The sequence below is a fragment of the Acomys minous genome (genome assembly GCF_964271855.1).
Source record: "Acomys minous genome assembly, chromosome: 10".
NCBI lineage: Eukaryota > Metazoa > Chordata > Mammalia > Rodentia > Muridae > Acomys > Acomys minous.
The window spans coordinates 87,477,089-87,497,980 of NC_140491.1; the positions used below are offsets into that span (position 1 = coordinate 87,477,089).

The window sequence follows — 20,892 nt, forward strand, 5'->3', positions numbered from 1 at the left end:
GCCTTTTTTAAAAAAAAATCCCTGTAAATGCTGGCACATGCTCAGGATTTTAAACAGTGCCTATGCTTGTGCCAGCGAGCAGGAGGCTCTGCCTTGGCTTTGGGCTGAAGAATTCCTGGCCTGTGAGTTTGGGCACCCACAGCCTTCACTTTGCCTGGGTCTGCGTCTGCATTGAAGAGACGCAACTGAGAATGAGGAGTTGGGCTCCACTGACAGAAGCCGTGCAAGACAGCCTACCCTAGAAGCTTGACATTTACACGGGACATTCACAAATGTCACACGCAAAAAAAAACCTCGCCTCCAGCACAGAAGTGTTAATTTATTGCTTTTCTCCATTGTTTGTCCCACTTCTACATCTTTTAATTGTAACACATTGATTATTTCTTTCTCCAGTGATTTCATCAGCGGGTTAACAGAGGCCGGGGTCAGAAGCCCGTTTTGCGCAGGCCTCTCTGCCTGTGCTCTTTCTTGCCCACCTTCTTTCTGTGCCATAACTATATCTTACTACAAGTGCGAGCAATGAGCAATGAGCAATGAGCTTTGCCTCTGAGTTGTCAGACTAAAATACTCCCCCTTCGTTTTAAAAAGTTATGATCATTCATTACAAAATATTAGGGAGGTGTATCATGCAGAGAGAGCCATACCAAGAAAAAAAGTTTTTAAATCCTGCAAAATGCACCATTTCAGGACAACACTTGATGATGATGTCAGTCTGTCCGCGTATTCCATGTGCATTTATGTAGGTGTTCTCCACTTGGCAGCGTGTGTAAATACACACTAGAGTCAGTACGCCTAGCTACATTGTCATTTTCCTTGGCAGTATACCACTAATCGTTTAAAGATTAAGAAGACCCCACTGGGCACCTGTTTAACTAGCTTACAGAGTACAAGATTTCCCTTGGACCATCACACACACTCCCCTCCCCCACCTGCTGCTCCCTCCACACCCACTTAAATCTCTCTGCCCCAAGTAATTCCTCTTCCACATTCATATCCTGTGCGTTCTATTAAATTCCCAGCTTTCCCGCTTCTCATGGACCCCTTAGCCCAGGTAAATATACCTATATAAAAATTTAGGATCCACATCTGAGGAAAAAAAAAAAGAAAGAAAACATGTGATGCTTGGTTTTCTGAGCTTTTGTTACCTCACTTACTATAATATTTTCCCATTTCATCCTTTTTTTTTTTTCTGGCAAAATGCATGACTTAATTTTTCTTTATTGCTAAGTAAAATTACATTGGGTATGTAGCACATTTTCACTGTTCACTCATCTGTATGGGTATTTAGGCTGATTCTGCTTCCTTGACACCGTGAACAGAGCATCATTAAAGGCTGATGAGCAAGGACCTCAAGGAAAATCAAGAGTCCTGTGGGGATCACCCAAGGCCACATGGTCATGTGGTCAAGTGTTAGTGTTCTCGCTTTTGTTGTGGCTGCCGCAGTTTACACCCCAACCAGCAGCAAATTTAAAGCTCCTTTTCCTCCACACACTCAACAGTCTTCGTTGTCATTTGTTTTCCTGATAATAACCATTCTGACTGGGGAGAGATGGAGTCTCAAAGTGGTTATCGTTTTCATTTCTCTATCTATGGCTAAGGATACTGAACACTTTCAAAATATTTTCCAGCTACTTATATTTCTTATTTTGAGAACTGTCTTCTTTTTAGCTCTGTTTCTCCTTTCATTTTTTTTTTTAACTTTTTAGCTGCTTGCATATTCTAGATATTTACCTCCTGTCCAATATATAGCTGAAAAACTCTCTCCCACGCCATACGTTTGGTCTTACCTCATGTTTTCTATCATGTGCAGAAGCTTTTTAATTTCACTAATTCTCATTTCCTTGTTTGAGCTCCTGAAGTCTCATTCGTAAAGCCCTTGCATGCCTCTATTTTGAAGATGTCATCCTCGGTGAATTTCCGAGTATCATCTTACATCAAGGCCTTTGATCTGCTAGGGGTTGACTTTCATGCAGAATGAGAGAAAAAGGATCTGGTTTCACTCATAGACATGTAGAAATCCAGTTTTCCCAGAACAACATGTTCAAAAGGCTGTCTGCTATGCGATGATCATGCCATTTTTTCCCAAAAATCAGTGGCGTAGGTTTATGTCTGTATATGTTCTGTTTCATTATGTACATGTATATTTTAGTCCAGCCCATACTGCTTTTAGTATTAAAGCTTTGCAGTATAGCCTGCAATCAGGTATGTTGATACCTTCATCATCTTCTTCTTCAGGATCATTGTTATTTTACTCAGGATACACTGACTATTTTTCATGCTTCCAAATAAGTTTTAAGTATTTCTCTGAAGAACAGAATTGGGACTTGGATAAGAATTGCACCAGATATGCAGACTGCTCTGGTAGACACTGATCTTTCCAATCCATGAGCAGGAGGGTCTGTCCATCTTCCAGTGTCTTCTCCAATTCCTCTTGAGCATTCCGAAGTTTTCTTGTACTCCTTCCTTTGATCATATTTATTCCATATATAAAACTTAAGTGCTCTTCTGAACACATCACATCAGTGGACCATTTCAAGTTCCCATTTCCAAGGAGGTTTTTTGTCTTTGGAGGCAATATATACTAGGCTGGACAGAAATATACATGATAAGATGATAAGCTAGAATCTCTATTCTTATTTTACATGATGGGAGTGAGAAATGGACATACGCATAAATAACATTGTTTCCTTTGACTTTCTACTACAGAGAATTACTTTGTCAACAGAACAGGTTAGATAGTGTGCCCTCAGTGAGTGAATCCAAGCACCTTTTTTTTTTTTTGCCTAGATGTCCTGATGTTTCAATTTGTTACAAAAATAGCCTGTCTAGACGACATAAAATATTCAGACAACCCACTGCAGAGGTGCTTGAAATTTGGAAGTGTTTAGCATTTTTAGAGATTCAGTGTCTTCATGCCTAGAATCCATATTGAGCAAAAGCTGGAGTTAAAGCAGCCCCACGCACTCTTCTCTGTTTCACCATTTATACTTACTTTGAAAGATATATGCCTCTGTCAAAGATGACAAAAATAAGCAACGTGATTCCCAAGGAGAAAGACTGAGCCATTTATAAGCATTGTTCCTATACATAATCACTCCATACATCAAGGCCTCAGCATTATTAACTATAAAGAAAGAAATGTTTCCTTGGAATGTCATGAGAACCAAGGAACACAATGCCAAAGAGCTTGTGGTTCACACTGTCCTTCCACTTCGGAAAGTTTCTTTAAGGACTTACTAGTTCAGGCTCTAAGAGAAACACAAACTCTTTCATTTTATGGCATAGCTTCTTTTCACATCCATTGTGATTTTTGTTACGAAAGTTCTTCAAGTCATTATAATTATCACCCCACTCTAAGCTGAGCAAGTAGGAATTTTGAGCAGACAGCACGTATCAAATGTCAGAATTGAACCAACCTTAAATCTTCACATTGCTAGGTCCACCGTTTCTTCTCTCAGGGCTCTTGTCCAAGATTGTAAAACATGAGTCTTAAATGGTGGATTCATGGGTGTTTAGTCATTTTTATCACATGACTATCTCATTAATGAAGATTTAATGACCTAAGTTATAGAGACCCACCAAACATTATCTAGTGGTTGGGTGGAAATGTGGCCGAGTGCTTGGGGAAGTGGTACAGTGTGGGCTCCATGTGCCTACAGTAGTGCCTGGAGCTCTCGGAGCATATGAGATAAATCCAAAAAATCACTTTAGCACGTATGGTGGTTTGAATGGGAATGACGTATGTAGGCTCATGTGCTTGAATGCTTGATCCCCAGTTAGCGGAACTGTGTAGGAAGAATTAGGAGGTGTGGCCTTGTTGAAGGAGGCATGGTATTATTGGAGGAGATGTGGCCATGTAGGAGCCGGTGTGACCTTGTTTGAAGAGGAGGTTTCAAGGGCGCATGCCAGGCACAGTCACTCTCTCTTTACCTGCAGACCAGGATGTAAAGCTATCCGCTGCTGCCCCAGCAGAATGCTTCTCTGCTTTCTGCCGTGATGATTATGGGCTAACCCTGTAAACCTGTAAGCAAGCCACCAATTAAATGCATCCTCTTATAAGATGTTTCTTCGTAGCAACTGAGCAATAACTATGATACTTCAGATGTAACATTATTATTATTATTTTCATCGAAGCTGCTGAATACCTAACAATATTTTTTAAGTCCAAGAGCTCCCTATAAGCCTAAGGTTGGTGCTGATGAAGGAAGAGTCTAAGGAACAGATGTTGGTCTTCTTGTGCATTATGCATCCAACAGTGATTGGCATTGGTAGCTGTGAGTCACCAGTAGGAAAGCATTGTATAGACAGTAATGATGTTCGCTCCTCAGTCTCTTTTTCCCTAGTAACTGAGTCCAGGTGAAATGCTTTGACAAGCGAGGATATGAGCAAGTCTAAGACAACATTCTTTGATGCCTGAGTCAAGGTAGAGTAGCATCAACAGTCCTGTGTTGAAGCCGTCTCCCACTGCTTCCAATACCAGAACAAATCACCAGAAGACGTGATAAAAGCGATATGTAGTCAAGGCTCTCAAGACACTGAGTTTCTAGAGTGACATGCCAATATGGTCCTAAAGTAATGGAGCTGTCTCTCCACTGCCTAGAGAGTGGAGAGTGGAATTTGACTGCAGTTCCAACAAGTAAAGCTGCTTCTGTTGGGACAGAAACAATTGTCACAGGAAGGCTGCGGAGAAAAGCATGGCAGTAGGGCCCATCTCTATGCAGGCAAATGTATGTCAGCCTGTAGAAGAGAAGTTGGAGGCCAATGGAGGCCGTGTGCGAAAACTGCTTAGGTCACAGGCTGTTTCTGTGGTATTGGACTCCAGATGTGCTAGGGTGAGCTGGGCTCCTTACAGCAAGAGCAGCCTCTTTGTTGTTTTTAATTTAAATTCTTCGTTCCGTGCTTCTGTGTGCTTCATTTTTGGTCCACTCCTTTCTGGCCTTTCTATATCTGTGTCCTGTCTTGGTTTTGTTTTCTATTTTGTGTATTTAAATTGAAAAAAATCATTTTCGCCCAACTCAAAAGTAGGAACGGTGGAATACACTATTATTCCCCCAAGAATAGCAAGGAATGGAACTGAATTGTAGTTTTCAGTTTCTGACTAAGACCACATTGGAAAATGGAGCATTTGCTGTATCCTGGTGACTCTCTTTAAATTGAAATAAGTATGTAACCAGAGAGAAAGATTAATGATAAAACTGAGATTGGCCAAAGGAAGGCCAAATGAGCTTTTTCACGACTGTCTGTCAAAGTAGTAATTGATAGAAAATGTGGGAAAACTGTCAGAAGTTTGCAAGAGAAACCCAAACACATTTCAAGGTAAATTTGGAAACTAGTAAAGAAAAATTCGAGTCTTGAAGCATTTCAAAGTGCTGTGTGGTTGTTGCTGCTTTTACTCTGTAGTTTTTCATTTCAACTGCTGTCTCAAGTCACACCTGTCTTTCACCTATTCTAACATAATTCAGTACTGATGCCATAAAGAGATTTTTCTGGGGCACATCTTGTGATTGAAGTGGTAAATCTTTGTGTCCTTAGACATGTGTATACGATAGTCAGTAAATGTCTGTTGGACACATAGCTATATGCAAATGTATAAAGAGAGGAATGGAGGCCTAGTATATTAGTCAAGGTTTTCTGGAGAAAGAGAACCAATAGAAAAGACAGAGAACCAATACAAGGAGATTTGTTACAGGAACTGGCTTATGAAATTCCAGAGGCTGAGAAGTCACATGGTCTGCCACAGGCAAACTGGAGACCTGGGAGAGCCAGTGGTATATTTCTGTCCGAGCACAAAGGCCTGAAAGACCAGGAAGGCTTCTCAGTAAATGTAATGGACTAAATGACTCACAAACCAGCAGCTTTGATGTCCAAGGATAGGACAGGACATCTCCATTCAAGGAAAGAATGACAGAGAGAAGCACAGAAGCATGAACTTGACTGCCTTGTGCCTTTTTACAAGCCAGCACAGGACTAGAGAGTGCTATACCATCTGTGAAGGTTGTCTTATTTACTTCCTATTGCTGTGGGGAAACACCATGACCAAAAGCAACCTGGCTTATAGATTGCAGTCTGTCAACAGAAAAAGCCAAAGCAGGCACTCAAAGCAGCAACCTGGAGCTAGGGACTGAATCAGAAGACCATGGAGGAATGCTGCTTACTGGCTTGCTCTCCATGGCTTGTTCAGTCTGCTTTCTTATACAAGCCAGGATCAACTGTGCAGAGGCTGCCCTGCCCACACTGAGCTGTGATATCCTATATCAACCAGTAATTGAGAAAATACCTCTACAGACATGGTCCCAGGCCAATCTGATGGAGGCCATTTCTCAATTGAGGTGATCTTCCCAGGTGATCTTAGCTTATGTTAAATTGACCAAAAGCTAGTGAGCACAAAGTGAGATCCTTTTTCTACTGGTTGAAATGCTGATTTCTTCCAGAGACCTCTCACAGACACTTTCAGAAATATCATTACTGGGTATCTAGGTATCCCTTTGCTTAGCCACATTGACGCACAAAAGTAATTACCACAGATGGTTTTATTGAACAGTTCGAAAATAATTATTGGAAATATTTTCCACCTTCTGACCATGTATAACTCCCGTTTTCTCTTTGCCTCCTCTCTCCCTCATCTCTTTCCCCTCTTTCCTCCTTTTCTTTTCTATCCTTTTTAATTCTTCAATTCTATTTTTCCTTTCTTTCTCTTTTCTCCTTTTTCCCCTTTGTGTTTCCTCTCATTTCTTTTTCTGCCCAACTTTCAAATACTTTCTGTTTATCTGCTTATAATTTGAATTTCGGCACCTCACTGACTAAAGCGGATGCTCAGCATTCTAAATGGAGACACTTGGCAGTCATAAAGCAAGGTGCCACATTTCCACAAGCTATATATGAAGAGAATGTTCAACACTAAACTGACACTCTAGACGTTGAGCATGTTTGCTTGTGTTCTAAAAGCTATTTACACCTTATCCGCACTGAAATTCTGGAGAGATTATGAAAACTGAAATAATACAGGGCAAAACAGCACATTTCACAGGGCATTAGACCTTACAAATGGCACAAAGTATTTATTACATTATGGTTTTGTGTTCTCTAAGGAGTGTCTGAAATCTCTGAGATATTTCTATATTCACATTTACACTGGACTCATAAGGTCTCTCTGAAGGCATTAATTGCAAAGAAGAACAAGGTATCCCCCTGATTCCATTGTTTTTGCAGCAAGTGCTCTGGGAGATTACATTTCTCTGGCTCACATCACAGAAAGCCTGAGATTGACATTCACCACAAGGGCTAGTCAGTCCTTGGAGAGTTTGGCCTATGAATTTTTGAATTGCAAGGGGCAGGGAAAATAGATTGTGTTTACTCAGAAGCTCACATGCAAGATCTACTCTAAATAGGACTGGTGCTCAATGGCACTCCATGCCTATAGCTCATTTTCTTCCCTTTCTGCTCTTCCTGACACCCTCTGAGTGACTTGGACCTCCATCGGTCTCCTCGGAGGTTTGAGTGCAATGCTAATCATCAGCTCTGAGAACCTAACGTCCTAACCCTGTTCACATTAACCACCACAGTGCAAACTGAGCTCCTCATTTTGTATCTTAAAATCGACTTCACTCTTCTTAATTTGAAATACAGCTGAATTTAATATTTCACATTTCCCTTTCTCTGAAAAAGTACCCTCAAGCTAGAATAGAGTTCCCTTTCTCTCACAACCATGAGTCAGTAACTCTAAGTAGGGGAAAAATTGATGAAGAAATGGTACAATCACTTTGGAAGATAATGGTTTAATACTAAACATACTCTAGCCATACAAGCCAGCAACCATGTTCCTTACTCATTGTAGCCCAGACTGTCATCCACATACCAAAAGCCATCTTGATTACTTCCTTAGAAAGACTCTGTAGTACATCCTGAATATTATCAGTAAAGGAAAGTGAGATGTCAATAGATGAATATCGAGTGACTGAGAAACACTTAAAGAAATGCTCAGTGTCTTTAGTCATCAGAGAAATGCAAATCAAAACGACTCTGAGATTCCATCTTACACCCATCAGAATGGCTAGATCAAAAATTCAAGTGACACCACATGCTGGCGAGAATGTGGAGAAGGAGGAACACTCCTTCATTGCTCGTGGGAATGCAAACTAGTAAAACCACTTTGGAAATCTATCTGGCACTATCTCAGAAAACTGGGAATAGGGCTTCCTCAAGACCCAGCTATTCCACTCCTTGGAATATACCCAGAAGACGCTCCAGCACAAAACAAGAACATTTGCTCAACCATTTTCAGAGTGGCCTTACTCATAATAGCCAGAACATGGAAACAGCCTCAGTGTCCCTCAGTCAAAGAATGGATAAAGAAACTGTGGTACATTTACACTATGGAATACTACTCAGCTATTAAAAACAAGGAATTCTGGAAATTTGTGGACAAATGGATTGAACTAGAAATTATCATAATGAGTTAACCCAGAAGCAGGAAGACTCAAATGGTATATACTCACTTATAACTGGACACTAGCCCAAGGGGCATGTCCCATGAAAGTCTTCACTTACCAGGAAAGTGGGATAGATGTGATGATATTCTATTGGGTCTCTCGGTGAGAGAAGTATGGGAGAATAGGGAAATAGAAGGATCCAGAGTGTCCTAGAAACCTACAAGAAGAACATTATGATGGGCAGATCTAAGCCCAGGGGTCCTGCTCAAACTATGGCACCAGCCAAGGACAATACGCACAGTAAACATCGCACCCCTACCCAGATCTAGCCAATGGACAGGACATTCTCCACAGATGAGTGAAGAGTAGGGACTGACTTTCACATGAACTCTGGTGCCCCATATTTGACCATGTCCCCTTGATGGGGAGGCCCGGTGGTACTCAGGGGAAGGATAGCAGGCTACTAAGGAGAGACTTGATACCCTATGAGCACATACAGAGAGAGGAGGTCCCCCTCAGTCACAGTCATAAGGGAAAGGAATAGGGTGAAACTGAGAGGGAGGGAGGAATGGGAGGATACAAGGGATGGGATAACAATTGAGATGTAATATGAATGAATTAATAAATAATAAAAAAGTGAAAAAAAGAAAAGTGATATATTAAGCAATGAAAAGACACAGAAGTAATGTATATATTGCTAAGTTTAAAAAAAAAGCCATACAATCTGATTTCAGCTATGTGGCCCTGGATAACACAGATTTGGGGATACAATAAAAGACATCAATGGTGATGGGATCGGTGGGAAAGGATGAAAAAGCAGAATACTCAGGGTTCTGTCATGAGTAAAATCCATCTTTATATATCCGTCCAAATCTCAAACATGCACAATAACAAGCAGAAACACTCAGATAAACTATGGGATCTGCATAATAATAAAATGTCCCTGTGGAGTCATCAGATAGCAACTGTACCACTTCAGAGAGGATGTTGGTAATGAGGCGGCTGTGTGTATATGAGAAAAGGTGTGTACAAATTTTCCGTTTCTTATCCTTATTTTTGCTGTAAACCCAGACACAATCTGAAAAAAACAATGATCTGATTGCTACACATGTAATGAAGAAAGTCCATATTATAGTACATACTGCTCAGTAGAACTTACTATGAGAAAAACTCAGTGATGAGTACATCCAACAAACCAACACACACACACACACACACACACACACACACACACACACACACACACGCTGCTGAGCACAGTGCATGAAATGATGTTCCTCATCTTTTTGTTTTTGTGTAGTAGAATTAAATTCAAGTAAAGAGGAAGAAAACTATTCCCAGACCCCCCAAAAAATTGTTTGTGAAGCTGCCTTCCAGTGGCATGTAGTACAATCAAAGAAAGGTCTGGAAGAATATTTTTCAGTAATAGAATTCTATTAAGACCTAAATAGAGATGCTAGAACAAGCAGAAAATAGATTAAAAACAAACATCGAGCTTTTAATACATTCAGTTCTGCTCAATAGTTGGTTTTGGTAAACAACCAAATTTAGCCATGGTCAATTGGTATTTTGATAAACTCAACCAAGCCAGATCACACCTATGAGACCAATTTAGAAGCTATGAAAAAGTTGTCATTTAAAAAAAAATAGTGATTATAATAAAACATTGTAGACTCCAGTGTAGCACAAAGTGACAGCCTTACCAGAGGGGCTAATACTGCATAATTGCCCTTTGCTTAACACAAAATCTAAAATAAGGGCATAGGTGCTTTTGACAACATTCAGGTAAGTGATTTCACTGCCACAAAGCATGTAGTATTGAAATCTCTACAACTTGTTCATAAAATAAGACCCAAAGGTTCCCAACTTGTGGAGTTCTTGCATCTTTTGAAAAAGTAGTCTCACACCTCTTTAACACTAATGCTCTTCTGATAACAATGGGATTTTAAGCTTAAAAACAGTGGCTTATGCCTGCATGTGTGTGTGTGTGTTCTATGTGCTCTAAGTTGGCTTGTTAAACGTTTGGGTAAATAACTGGTGCAGTTTAGACTGAGGTGTAGGCAGGACGGGGTAAACTTTCATTGTTGCTCAGGGAATAAGGTTAAGTCTGGGAAAGTCATTCAGCATTTCCAGTATTCAATGTCCTCCTTTGTAAGGTAGAACATAAACTAAGTTAGTGGCCCACAGATTCTTTGTTTTATTATCCAGCAGTAACTCAAGTAGATATGAGGCTGTGATGACTAATACTGATGGTCAGCTTAGCAACATCTGCACTCACCTACCAGACGAACCTCTGGACAAGTCTATGATGCAATTCCAGATTGTGTTCATCGGGACAGGAAGACCCACTCTAAATATGGGCTCTTCTGGGTCCTAGACTGCATAGCAATGAGAAGGGGAGCCGTGCACTCTGCCGTCCAGCTTTCTCTGCTTCCGGACTGTGGATATTATGTGACCAGCTGCCTCAAGCTTCAGCTGCCGTGATGGGCTGTAGCATCCAACTGTGAGCCCACATAGATTTTTGTTTTTCCTTCTTTAAATTGCCTTTGTCTGTCACAGCAAAGAGAAAAGTAAGTGATAAAGAGATGTGCCATCAATTTTCAGTTTTGTCAAGTAAGGGTATTCGAAATGTGCCACGTCCTGTCACTCAGCATGGTTTCATAAAGAAAGGGGAACTTTAGCACCCTGGAAGCAGATTTGTGTTCCTGATTAGGCATCCTCTGTATGCTGTTTTGTTACTTTAAGGCAAATGGACTAAGACACTGAGCACAAACAGCTGTGTGCAATGTTTATTCCCTGTCTGTTTACTGACGCCTTGTTTGGCATGTTCCTATAGTTGAGAAATGCTACCTACCCTCAACACTTACTTCACACTACCCTGAACTTAGGCTTGCTAAGGGTTTTTTTTCTTCCTCTTACTCTAGAGCTTCCTTATTAAGCTTTGTTCGATTATAACAACAAAAAAGTCCAACCTCAATTCAAGGACTCAGTTGTGACCTGTTAGGGGGTGGACAGGAATATTCCCATGCACAATCTTATTTAAGTGGGTAAATCAAGGACTATGAGCTTCCTCCCTCCTACCCCCCCCCAAACAATTATTGAATAAGGACTTTGGAAAGAAAGGGGAAATGTAAAGTTCATCACTCACAGACCGAATTCTAGTGAAAAGAAGCAGGTTTTGTTTAGGAGTTTTTCCAACTTAGATTAAGGCTGTGGTTAGCCGGAACATTCTCCTCGTGTATCTTTGTTTGTCTGCTTTCTTGCTGTGTTACTGGGACAAGGAAAAAGTACATTATTGATTTTGATGTCTTGCAACCCAGTTCCAGGTTCTAATATCAAATGTTGTTAGAGTAAGAGTGAAGAGTGTGTGGGAAATGTCTGCTTGGTCTGGACAGGGCTCCCTTTTCCAAGCCTCCTCTCTCCGCCGCCTCCCCTCACTCTCTCTGTTTCGTCAGTGGAAGAGGCAAGCCCGCCAAACAGGCTCCAATGGGCTCCTTCTGCTCACTATCTAATCTCTATTTAAATCAAGCTAAGTAAACATGTTCTTCTCTGGGAACACTGGGCACATTTCTGTAGCAGAATTGTATGGAAACATCTCAACTCCCATCTTCCACAGCATTCAGTCAGTAATGGGGTTTGTTAGTCTCTGAGCTCTTTTAAAACCCTGCTGTGATGAGCACTACAGCTTTTAGTTATTTTTCAGATGATGATCATCATCTGTATGCAAAAAAGAGACACAGAGAGAGAGAGAGAGAGAGAGAGAGAGAGAGAGAGAGAGAGAGGGAGGGAGGGAGAGAGAGGGAGAGAGAGGAGAGAGAAAGGCAAAGCCTGTGGTTATTTGGTTAATTAAGTCAGGAAAGTGAGCCATAGCACAATATTACACTTGTCTTATGAGGAAGTCAGAGAGTAACTAACTTGACCCGGTACCTGCCCTGACCTCATCCTTCAGGTGGCCGGAACTCCTATGCACTCCTTCTAGGAAAGGGAACTATGCCTCTTTGCTAAGACCTGCCCTTCCTGTTCTGTCTGCCCAATTCTCCCAATGAATTAAGGAAAATGGAGCTAACATTACCAGTCTGACCCCTGACATTGTAAATGGACAGAGGAAAAAGTGTATGGTGTAGAAATCAAAGAGAATTTTAGCTGTTTTCAGGAAGTTGGCCCAATAATCAATATCTAATGAACCTTGGATTTGAACCATCAATCTATATTTTTAATCATAATAATCTTTGCAAGTCATGCATACACACACTGTGTGTGTGGTTAATTTTTCTTCAGAGAGTATTTATTGTAACTTATTCCGGTCCCAGAGAATACAGAGTGTCTGTCTAGTATATATAATGAAATCAAAAGACTGTAAAGTTGTGTATAATCAGAAGCTGTAGATGAGCTCTGACCTTTGCTTGTTGACTTCTGATAAGTGCTCAGCTCTGCCCTGATGCAGTAGTATCATACTGTCTCCCCTTGCACTGTCTGGTGCACTTTAGACATCAGTAGGCTTGTGGCTGGGCTCGTCTTACTCCCTTGCTTTTCCTTAGCATTATTTCCCTCCATGAGCACCATCTTCTAATGTGGTATTCAATACTCAATATTTCTTTAGACAGTCAAGAAAAGTTGGCCAGGTTATTGTCGTCAACAAGCGATGGCTCCCCGTGTGCTTTGGTGTCACTACAAATACGGAACCACATTAACTAACACTATGTCTCAGATTCCTAGTTACTGACATAGGCAAAGTGATTGCTCTTTTGACTTATACTAAAAATACATACAAGTATAAGAAGGCTGATAATCCCTTGTGTTTGAATGCCTCTTGGGACTGGGGAAAAAATAGAATAGTACCAGCGCCCAAAGACTTGGTCTCTGCTCTGGCCCTGCCACTTTTGAACATGTGACGTTGGATGGATTCATTAGCTTTTCTGGCCTGAGAATTTATCCATTTAACAAAAGAATATAGTGAGCTGTGTCTCCTAGAGGTATGACATGAGGAAAAATGATAGTAGCCTCTGAAGACAAGGATCCTCTGTCATCCTAGTCTATCCATTTCTATCACTCAGGACTGCAGTTGGAAAGGAGGTCGGAATTAAATTGAATCTACAAATCTATAAGAAAGGACAAGAGCTCATGGCTAGGCCAATTAGTATAACACACACACACACACACACACACACACACACACACACACACACACACTCCTCTATACCAAGATCCTGAGGTGTTTGGTTTGAGTTTGGGTTTTTTAGTTATATCAAAACAAAAGGCACAAATTCAGAGGAAAAGATTTAAAAGTCTAGACAGGAATTTGCCTCCACAGAACCTGGCCTGGGCTTGCCTTAGAACAGATATCTGAATGTTGACTGAGTTAATTAATGATGGAGCACATTTGTAAATGACACTTTCAATCACTCTAAAGAGCTCAGTAGAAAATAATGCTCTGTTCCTCATCCCCTTAGCTAATCTCCAATGCTCAGACAATCCCATGGCTAAGGGCACTGTCCTTCTTAAGACCCTGGATCCTACAGGGTAAAAGGAGAGAACAGATTACTAAAAGTTGTCTCCTGACTGCCACGTGTGCCCTGTGATGTATAAATAATTTTTAAACTTCTGGTTCTTTTATCAAAGTCAATTTTAGAAACCTCAAGAAACATCATTTAGACTATGATGGAAATTAGAAGAGAGTAAAATACTCTCACTTGAAAACTATAGATACTAGTGATTTTTTTATAATGCTCTATTTTTTTAATTTCAAGAATCTATAAGGAAATTCCCCGATAACAAGAGAAAAATGCTGAAACTAACTGATGTTATGAACCACATAGATCTAACAGATATTGAATGAATGTTTCACTCAGACACAAAAGAGTATCCCTTCTTTTTAGTACCTCATGAAACATTGTCCAAAACTGTCCCACCCACTTAGATGCAAAGCAAGTCTCAACAGACACAAGAAATCTGAAGTAAAACCCAGCATCATATCTGATGACCACAGATTAAACCTGGATATGAACAACAACAGACACATCAGAAAGCTTACAATCTCATAAAAACTGAACAGCTCACTATTAAATGGGTTAGGATAAAAATTAAGGAAGAATTTTCAGATTTTTCTAGTATTGAATGAAATGAGTACACAACATGCCCAAACGTACAGGACACAATGAAGGTGGTCCTAAGAGGCAGCTCTTTAGCACTAAGAGCCTACATGGAAAAACTGGAAAGATGTTATACTAGTAACCTAACAGCACACCTCAGAACTTTCAAACAAAAAGAAGAAAGAATACGCAAAAGAAATTGATGATTAGAAATAATTAAACCAAAAGATCAAATCAACACAATAAAAACAAACAGAACAGTAAATCAATGCAACAGAGTTGGTTTTTTGAGAAAATCAATAATATTTACAAATTATTACCCAAATTAACTAAAAGGCAGGCATAAAATATCTACATTAGCAAAGTAGAGCTAAAAGGGACATAACAATAGATACTGACGGAATCCATGGTCATAAAGACATACTTTTAAGACCTATACTCCACTAAATTGGAAAATGTATAATGGAATGATAACTTTCTTGATACATACCACTTACCAAAGTTAAATCAAGATCAGATAAACTATTTAAATAGATCTATAGTCCCTACTGAAATAGAAGCAGTCATTAAATCTCTCCCAACACCACACACACACACACCAAAAAAAAAAAAACCACTGGTTTTAGTGCAGAATTCTACTATACTTTCAAAGAAGAATTAATGCCAATGCTCTTCAAATTATTTCACAAAGTAAGAACAGAAAAAATATTGCCCAATTCATTTTATGAGACCATAGTTACTCTAATACCCAAAGAAAGAAAATCAACAAAGAAAAAGAATTATAGACCAATTTCCCTCGTGAACCCAGATGAAAAAAAATCTCAATAAAATACTTGTGAACAGAATCCAAGAAGATATGAAAAATATCAGCCCCCATGATCCAGTAGGCTTCATCCTAGAGTTGCAGGGATGGTTCAACAAATGGAAATGCTTCAATGCAATCCACCATATAAATAAACTGAAAGTCAAAAACTGCATGATCATCTCATTAGATGCAGAAAGACCTTTTACAGAATCCAACACCCCTTCATGATAAAAGTCCTAGAGGGCTTAGGGATACGTGGGACATACCTCAATACAAAAACGCAATTCATAGCAAGCCCATAACCAACATCAACTTAAATGGAGAGAAATTGAAAGAAATTCCACTAAAATCAGGAATAAGACAGAATTTCCTCTCTCTCCACACCTGTTCCATATAGTACTTAAAGTCTTAGCTAGAACAATAAGACAAATGAAGGACTGGACATCAAAGGGATACCAATTGGAAAGGAAGAAGTCAAAGTACCTTTATTTGCAGATGCTATGACATTATATATGTGACCCTAAAATGCCACTAGAAAATTCCTACAGCAGATAAATTCTTTTAGAGAAATAGTTGAATACAAAATTAACGCACAAAAGTCAGTAGTAGCCCTTCTATATACAAATGACAAGTGGAACGAAAAAGAAATCAAGCAAGCAATACCTTTCACAATAGCATCAAATAACATAAAATATCTTGGGATAACACTAACCAAAGAAGTGAACAACTTGTATGGTAAAAACTTTGAGTCAGCAGGGCTTGGTGGTGCACGTCTTTAATACCAGCACTCTAATAACAGAGGCAGGCAGATCTCTGTGAGTTCAAGACCAGCCTGCTCTTCAAAGTGAGTTCCAGAACAGTGGGCCAGGGACATTCACCCTTTCTCAAAAGCCAAACCAAACCAAACAAAAACTTCATGTCACCGAAGAAGATAACAGAAGATGGAAAGCTCTTCCGTGCTCATGGATCAATAGGATTAACATAGTTAAAAATGGTCATCCTACCAAAAACAATCTCCAGATTCTATGCAATCCCCATCAAAATTCCAACACAGTTCTTCACAGATCTTGAAAGGACAACTTTCAGCTTCATATGGAAACACAAAAAGCACAGGACAGCTAGAACAGTCTTGAACACTAAAAGAACTGCTGGAAGTATCAGCAGCCCCCTGGTTAAGTTGTGCTACAGAGCTATAATAATGAAGGCAGCCTATTCACTATTGTGAATTTGCCCTTTTCTTTATTCCCTAATTCAAGGCTCCCTCCTCCTTACCTGTACTAAATTTGAACTTCCTCACAGTTACTCTTCTGTGTCCAGGAAGAAAGGTGACAGTGTATCCTGAAGGTTTATGGGATTTTACAAGCCAGATCCCTCTCAAATCATCTGTGGGGAAGCAGGAGGAAGCTGTGGCCGTTCATAGGGAGAAGTCAGGCATTTGTGGAACCACAAAGTCAGGGACCTAGAGGTTGAATGTATTCAATGAAATGTTTCTACTTCAATTTCAGGCTTCTCTTCCGTGCCTGACCTAAGCTGCTGAGGTAGGCTACTCAGCCTGCGCTGGAGTTCTGTTCTAGTGAAGCCGTGGCCCAGATCCCCACTTCCTCCTACCATGTGGTAGCAGATGAGGGTCTCGTTGCTGTCAGGAAAATCTTCTGGCTTTCCCACTTCACCTCGAATTACAGACCTATCAGCCCATAGTGATAACTTTCCCCAGTTGCTATTAGCAACCATCCTTTCATCCCATAGTTCGTTAATCATGTCCTGGCCAAGCTGTCCCAGGCTGAGGACACTGCGCAGACCACATTTTCATGCACTCGGTCCCCATCCGGGCCCGCGAGTGATGGCAGTTGCACCATTGCAGAAGACCAGGCTAGCCACTTCTCCACTTAGCCCAAAGTGCTGCCTGCCATCCAGCTGTGCTGCCTGCCATCCAGCTGTAAGCAGCCCCTAGAGCCTATTCTTACTTCCCTCTCTTTCTTTTTTCTTTCTTTTTTTTTTTCCTCTTTAAATATATTTAAAAGAATTTTCTGGAAGGAAATTTGTAAGTAGCCATTAGTTTTCATTACATGATTAACAGTTTTTGAGGACCCACATCTTTTCACTAAGAACATCTGGGTTGCGGCAGTGATTTCCTGATAGAATCACTACAGTACATCTAAGCCATCGGTTCTGCCTCTTCCATCACCCTTTACCCACAGGGATTCTGGCTACATCACGAGGGCTGCTGATCGCTGTGAGGGAATGACAATTGGCCTCTACTCTAATGCCACATCTAGGACCCTCTTGCACAACTGGATTTCTGGTGAATACAGACTGGTGTGGAATTTTGCCTTTAGGGCACTCTTCGTCACTCCTTCTCAGGGGCTTCACTGTGAGTAAACGAAAAGACGACTAAACAGAGAAGCCAGATGTAATGCTCAGTGGTAACGTTCATGTTTGCCTAGGGTGAGCAAGGCTCCGAGTTTAACCTCCAGTACAAACAAACAAACAAACAAACAAACAAGCTACATTAGCCCAACAGCAAAGATAGCAAACTACAACTTCTTTAAGTCTCAAGTGATCCTGGACTAGGTCAGCAGTTTCTATTTTTTCCACATTAAGTCCAGGGAGCAGTAGCTTTACCCTGCTATTAAAGCCACCAGATGCTCCAAGTGGCTGCAGGCACCTCGGCTCTCTCTCTGCAGGTGAGAGCAACTCAGGATGCCCTGGGGGTGAGTACGGGTCCTTCCTCTAATGTTCTCAGAAACACCAGTCATCTGCCTGTAAATTTCTGTAGGAAGGCAGTGTGTCTCACGCAGTATATTTGTAAAGTCACCTCTAACATGCGGTCTGGCATACAGTAGATGTAAAATAAATGCAGAAGGCTCAAAGAAGTTTCAAGAAGGAAATCAAGAACAAAATGGAGCTGCTTAGGGATGAACCTTGTGAATGTAAGAGCTCGTTTTGACTTTGGAGTGCCACGTCCAGCAGATATCTGTACAAATGATTTCAAGCCCAGAAGACCCCTAGGGATAAAAGCAACAGTTTTGCATCAAAAGATTACAAATATTTCAACACCTACTGTGAGAACTACTTTTTAAAAACTAAACAATATTTCTATGTCTCTTTTGAAGGTACTGATAGCTATTTTAGCAGAATGTATATTATTATTTTTTGTTTCTGTTTGTTTGTTTAAGAGACAAGGTTTCTCTGTGTGGCCTTGGCTGTCCTGGAGCCACTTTGTAGACCAGGCTGGCCTCAAACTCACAGAGCTCTGCCTGCCTCTGACTCCCAGAGTGCTGGGATTACAGGCGTGCACCACCCCGCCCAGCTCAGATAGTATATTATTAAGCAGAGATATTTTAGCTGTACTGAAGAAAAATGGCAGACTCGGCTATCTCATATTTCCGCCCCCCCCCCCCATATTCCTGATGCCTGGGTACTTACAGACAAGTCCCAAGAAGGAATGGCAGTCACTGACTGGCCAAAGGAGAGGACAGTCGGCGTCAGCCATCATTCTTGGGCCATCAGTCTGAGCTCTCATTGAAAAGAGTGTAAAGTCCTATTCTGTGCACACCTTTTTTTCCAGAGTCTCTCACGTGTTGCCTGTAGTCTATGAGTGACACTGACACTGGATAAGGTGGTCCAGGAAGGAATTTAGAACAGGAAGGTTGAGTGCTGTGAGGAAGCAAAGGAGGACACTTGCATTTAAGGAAGAAGAGAGCAAGCCATGAAGCACTAGAAGGTGACAGAAACCAGTTGTGGACACAAGAAGGGGCCTTGACCAGAGTGGTATCATTGATATTGAAAAATGTACATCACCAACACTCAAAGACTGCAGAGCACACCAACAAGAGTAACACACATCCATTGTATTTGATATGTAGGGATCAATATACCTTAGGGCCTCAAAAGAGATGGTAATTGACAAATTATTCCTGACATTATTTAATAGTGATTCATTTGTCCCACAAATGACAAGTGAGCCCAAACTAATATAAGCCACTATGTGTGCAGTGATAACCAAAGCGGATTACCAAGAGCCTAGAATGTCATTACTATGAATAAGCTCCCCACTCCACCAATGAAAACATGAACCTTCACAACCATGGCTTATTGAAATTCCTTTCCCTTATGAGATCTTTTAACAGGCATCACAGGTACAGCCAGTGCTGTGCAAATAACTCTCCATGCTCTTCATAAAAGCCATACCTTTTACCACAATGCAGATGCTGAACATAGCCATGAACAGTCATAGGGTGGGGGTGGGGAGCTTAGACATATGCTTACAGAGCTACACGTTGCATCATCAGTCTATACCTACTCAACCAGATGCTATTGACTCTGTGCTGTTCTAACTATGTTGTGCAAGTAACTGAAATAACAGAAAAGATACATTTCATTCAAACAACACGTGTATGCATGTAGAAAACTGTATCAGAGGTAGACAAATACAGGTACAGCATTTTAGACACGGACAGATAGACTGTCATTAGACACATAGGAAATCTGTTTTCATTTTTCACTCATGTACTTTTATGTAAATGGATAGCATGAGGCTGCAAAAAGAAAGTCAAACACATAGCTAGTGACAGACTTAACATCCAAACCTCATTTCACCCATTATTGGAATTCACTGTGGCTCATAGTAAAGCAAAAATAAAAGCAAAACCACTACCACAACAAAAAGCCCAGTTGACTGAGTCAACGTTGTTGCCACACTTCTTTGCATCACATGTGCAGAAGCCAAATCCCACTTGAGGGGAGTCGGGTTTCTGGGCTTACCTCTGCTATACAATGAGTGGATTTCCATTCTCTCCCCGGGCTTCTCCAGTTCTGCTGATCAGTAACACTGTTGATTTAGAAGTGGTTTCAAAGCAAGCCACAGCCACAATAGAAGTGAGTTATTCCAGAAGAGAAATGAAAGGGGCTGAAAAGATTAAACACATAGGCTGAAAAATACATATTATTGTGCACACTGGGTTTGCTGGCTACAGATCCGAGAGGGCATGAGAAACGGTGGGAATGAAGAAAGATAAACAGACCTCAACTACTCATGGGTACCTGTTGAGATAGATGGGCAAGAATTGCTTCTGTGCGGGTCACTATAACTTCAATTTCTAGCCTTTCAAGCTCAACAAGAGCAAACACGAAGGGCTTCACGGAATACAAATGCATTTCGCGAGTTTTGCAGGACCCAGATTCCTTAAGGCATTCGGCTGCTGTGGTTGTTGACGTGTATGGAAAACACAGCATCAGGGGGAGTTTCAGATAGCTTGCCACTTTTTCTTAAGGTATATTTTTATTTCTCATTTAGTAGCCACGAAAAAAAAAGGGATGAAGTCAAAGAGTCTTGTGCAAAACACAATGCATACTCAAATGGACAGATAAAACGCAATCATAGTTTGGTACTCCGAATGCCATCTAAGAAAATGACTAACATAAAATACGTGTGTCATGTGAGACATGCTAGGGATATGAATGACAAAATGTGTGGAAGCATATATGGGCACCATCACACACATGGATTGGGAGTCAATAAATAATGCTTAAACCTAGACAATAAGGCAGAAATGCAATCATACTATCA

At 40.7% G+C, this 20,892-nt stretch overlaps 1 long non-coding RNA gene across 1 annotated transcript; it reads right to left on the reverse strand.

Annotated features, from left to right (window-relative positions):
- Window positions 1-968: 968 nt before the first annotated feature.
- Window positions 969-20,114, reverse strand: LOC311607217. The gene is made up of 3 exons (XR_014782559.1): window positions 20,088-20,114; window positions 1,788-1,962; window positions 969-1,086 (listed from the first exon to the last, which is right to left on the reverse strand). It is a non-coding gene; the product is annotated as an uncharacterized lncRNA (long non-coding RNA).
- Window positions 20,115-20,892: the final 778 nt, after the last annotated feature.